The following is a 5,047-nucleotide window of genomic DNA, read 5'->3' on the forward strand; positions in this document are numbered from 1 at the left end:
TTTTAATCTCCCTTTTCCATTGCTCCAGTGTAGGATACCATACCAGATTTTCTAGACTGGCTAACATTCCTGCCCTTCTCTTCTCTCGTGTTCCTTGCTTTCACTTAAACACAAAGTTGCGGGATGCGTTTGAGCCTTAACAAGTTGTCATTGTGCTGGTCTTCACTGCGCATCAGTTTTCGCGAAGCTTCTCGAATACTGAAGCGTGGTCTGCACTGAGCGTTGCGGGTAGTTTTTGTGGGCTTCAATCAAATACAGCAAAATTGAAACAACAAACGCGCGTGGCAATTTCATATTTCTACTACTATGCGACAGTAGAAGTAAAAAAAAGTATTTCAAAAAATAACGAGTAGTCAGTTTAAGTATTCACGCCCGGGCACTTGGGAGCTTCCATCTCGTACTTGAGAGAAGACCACTTTGAATTTGTTCTCATTATGCGAGACCATACGAAGTTTTTTTTTTTGCGTTATCACTTGGCGTTATTGAAGTCCATAATAGCAAGATTACCTCACCGCAAAGACGCGTTAGAAAGGGCAACAATAGAACGTTAGAAATGGCAAGATGAGTGCGTAAACGAAAGGCTCAAGAGATACGGGCAACGTAACAACGTTTCAGACATTAAGGATATTGTAATTTAATATCTGCGGTTTTACGTCCGCAACTTGCGATAGGATTATGAGAGACGCCGTAATGAAGAGCTCCGGAAATTTTGACCACGTGGCGTTCTCTTAACGTCCGCTGACATCACACAGTACACGAACCTCTGCCATTTCGTTTCTATTGAAATTCGACCGCCGCAGCTGGGATCGAACACATTACCTTCGGTTTGGCAGCAGAGCACCTTGACCGCTACACCACCACGGCTTATACTATACTAAAGATATACTAGGCACTGGAAGAGGCGAGGGCGTTGACATCAGTAGACTGCTGAGACTTGTACTCATGACTAGGTTGAGGTCTTTTAGATACATATATAGCACGTAGATACATGGCTGCGTTGTAAATACATGAAATGCTTTTATAGTAGCTAAATGATGTAAATATACTAAAATAAGAAAGCCAAATTCATCGATGACTGTCGACGTGCGTTTACAAAAAAAGCGCACAAGTCATTCGCCTTCTTCAAAAGTTGCACTTATGTTTGGGTCTGTGGGTCCAAGAAAAGAGAAAAGAACAGCCGGTGCAATAAAACCTTGAAACCGACTCACTATACTGCTGGTGACTGGTGTGCATACCATTGGTATACCATTCTGCTTGCAGCGGGCCTGAGTGGCGGTGGTAAATTAACAAACGCTGTGTAGCTGAATAAGTGTACTCTCCCCGACCGCCACGGTGACACAGTGGTTACCGTGCTCGGCAGCTGACCTGCAGGTCACAGGTTTCATCCTGGTTACCACAACAGTCGCATTTAAACTGAGCCGAAGTGCGTTAGGGCCATCTGTACTGCAAGATGTCAATGCGGTTCCTGGAATATACTAGTAGTACATTCTAGGGAATTAAGCGTCAGGATAAATTGAAGTACACAGGATGATGCCAAATTTCCGGAGCCGTCCACTACGGCGTGCTTCATAATGACATGGTCTTGGCACGTAATGCCCCAGATATTATTTATTATTAATTGCGCTCCACAGCGTGCACGCATCTAGGTGACTATAGTGAATGTGGTCACGCCATTCTTTATCATTTTTCGACTGAGAACCGAATCTTCGTCTCCGCCAAACCGCTTGGTCACGCAGTATACTGACGCACAGAAAGCTTTCATAGGCGCACACGGCACGTTTATATTTTCCTTCGTAACTCGGCCACTCTTTAGGACGCAGAGCTTCAGAATGCACGAGAGCTAGCGCTTGGTATGCCAGAACACCGGCTTTATTTCCAGCGTTACTGATGCGACTGGGTCGCAGGACTGGATACCACTGTATGCGCCAGCGTGGCTATTTAAGACTAGGCGTGCTGCCCGCGCCGCTTTGTTCCTTGTATAATAAGAAGTAGAAGACGTCAAACAGCTTCTTTGGTCGTGGCCATGCAACTGCGCCGAATGAGAACGCGCTTCTTCAGAGACCGGGCAATAAGGAACCGTCCCCGTTACGTGAGGCTACAGTAAACGCCCGCATTCTGCGAAGCTTCATTATTTCCAGTCAGGAAACGTTACTGTAGCGTACCATATGCGCTGAGAATAGAAAATTCTAGTTTATTCGTCAATGATCTTGAATCTACAGATACGAATGTGATGTATTGAACTGCCAGAGGCACAGTACCTTACGCCCGAGCATTCAGTGTGACGAACGCGTTTTCGTTTTGCTAGCTACATTTAGCCGCTGTGACTTTTAAGAGGTGAGGTGATATTTGTGTTCTTTCATGACTAGACATGTCACCCCACTGCAGTTCCGTGCGATGCAGTTTGCTGAACCTGTATACCATGATTTGTTTCTCTTACATTTCAAGAGAAAAGAGCTCCTTACACAAGCTGCACGATTTGTGTTTTCTTTTTTCTGTACAGCTAAGCTCATGATTTTTTATCGCTTAATTACTACAGCTCGGTGAAAAACCACTGAAAACTAAGTCAGGGTGAACAAGTAGGTGCGTTGGAATTGCGTGAATGGAAGGAAGAGGCGCGATGACAACGACGCATGACACTTACGTACACGCACGCACGCCGCCACTTCGAAGAAACTTCATTCCGGGTAACACATATAGGTGCTATTTATACAGACATCGCTGTCACATATTTCATCGGTGCGCAGTCGCCTTCAGCAAATACTCTTTATGCGACAAATGTGGACAGGCCACGCTCACGCAAATAACAGCTGCTTCAATAGTCTTTCTTGCCTCAGTCAATAATCTATTCCACTTATCTCGGCTCCTGGCAAATCACAGGGAAAAAGTCCGGTATACGCTTACAATCTCGGTAATGAATTGCCCGATGACCCTCTCTGTCATTCCTAACATGTTTTCGCTGTGTTTTTCTCAGTATAAACTTCGTTTGAACCCTGTGTGTGTGTGTGTGTGTGTGCGTGTGCGTGTGTGTGTGTGTGTGTGTGTTTGTGTGTGTGTGCGCGTGCATGTGTGTGTGTGTGTGTGTGTCGTTCGTCATTGTCTTCACCCATTTTACTTAAGATCATGCAGATAACACAACCTGTGCTCCCCGGGGCTGTAGCTGCATTAACTGGAGGCTTCATATTCATGCACAATACACAAAAAATTGAGGCAGTTACCATGGCTTGTGGGAAATAATTTGATGTGAAGCTATGAGGAAGTAGCAGTATGCGTACTTTTCCCTTTATACAAGTATTACGAGTCGGGTGGCCGTATTGGTATTAGTTTAATACAACTTGTGCGTATATCGTGAGCATGCATGCGGTAAAAACGCAAGAAGATCTTTTACGTTTGTGTTATGCCAATTCCAGAGACAGAGGAATCAAATACGCTTTTTTTAATTCCTTGCTTCCATCATAATCTTTCGCTAACTGACAACGCCGTCAACGGCAGCACCGGATATTCCACTACACGATATCTTTAACAGTAACAAGGTATTCTTGTATCCTCAACAAAACCCAAGCACAATAGCAAATCCACAAGTGATTTGCAAGCGGCAAGCACGAAGATTCCATTTACAGCCCATGATTTTCATAAGAATGATGGGTAGTACACACATGATGGCTGAACAATCACACTGTGACAATTTTGTCTATGAAATAATGTAGGAAGCCCCGCCGTGGTGGTCTAGTTGCTAAGGTACTCGGCTGCTGACCCGCAGGTCGTGGGATTGAATCCCGGCTGCTGTGGCTGCATTTACGGTGGAGGCGGAAATGTTGGAGGCCCGTGTAATCAGATTTGGGTGCACTCTAAAGAACCCCAGGTGGTCGAAATTCCCGGAGCTCTCCACTACGGCGCCTCTCATAATCATATGGTGGTTTTGGGACGTTAAACCCCACATATCCATCAAATCAATCAAGTATTGTAGGAAACTATATATGCTTGACCCAAATTTCGTGGGTTCATTACTGGCCACGGCGTTCGCATTTTGATGGAGGTGAAAGATCTGTGTACGTGCGATGTCAGTGGAAGTTAAACAACACCAGATGGTTGAAATTTCTGGAGCACTTCTCCAACACGTCTCTGATACTCATATTTTGGGACGTAAAACCCGGATATTCTTTTTATTAACTCTTGGAAGTACTTTATATCATCGTTCAAGCCGGAGCGAGCCGAGTGACGATAAGCTTAGGCACGCAGCGTTACACGGTTATCTCGCATATCAGACAGAAACGATCGACATTGTGTCGTTGCATACTGCGAGCGTTCACCGTAAGAGCAAGTGCACACAGTAGACAGCTCGTAGTTTGATCTACGCTTCGAGCTGCCGCATTATTCGTTGTCACAGCACAGCAGCCGTGACAAAGGGTTGATATTGAGTCTGTGTACCCAGTTTTGCGAACGGCTGCGCACCACTACTGGGCTAATTATGTGCTTCACCCGATTCAACGGCCTTGCAAGAGGCCAAAAAATGCACATATTACGATTGTTAAACTTTAAAGAAAGGCCGGAACGTCGGCAGTAGTGAGTACTCCTTGTATGTGTACAGTAACCAAAATGTCAACCGCTCACTGGTGTGTTTATAATTTTTCCTTGTGTGACGAGAGACGGCGTTTAAGCGCTTATATATAGCGCCGTTTCTTTTTTTGTAATGTTGTTTTCGCGGAATAAAAGCAGCTTCTCTGACCGCGGAATAAGTCTGCTCGAGGCGGTTACCGTTTGCGTTCACTGGTTTATTTACCTCGCTTCTCAGAACGTAAAAATAGCTCGCCTGCATGACAAAAGGCATGATACCACTTCTGCAGGATTCTTTCAATTCTGTGAACACGAAATTTGGTTTTATGAGCCGGCCAACAAGGGAAGCGCGAATCTCAGTATTCGGCCATGCGATGTGTATGCGAGTCGGTTGTGGCTATAATATATTTGGTCCTCTTACCGAGCACAGTAATTAATACCTGGCATTTGATGCGAAGCAACCCAATCACAGCTTCACAGTGATGGGTTGCACATC

Source organism: Rhipicephalus microplus, chromosome 2 (assembly GCF_043290135.1).
Source record: "Rhipicephalus microplus isolate Deutch F79 chromosome 2, USDA_Rmic, whole genome shotgun sequence".
In the NCBI taxonomy this organism is placed as follows: domain Eukaryota; kingdom Metazoa; phylum Arthropoda; class Arachnida; order Ixodida; family Ixodidae; genus Rhipicephalus; species Rhipicephalus microplus.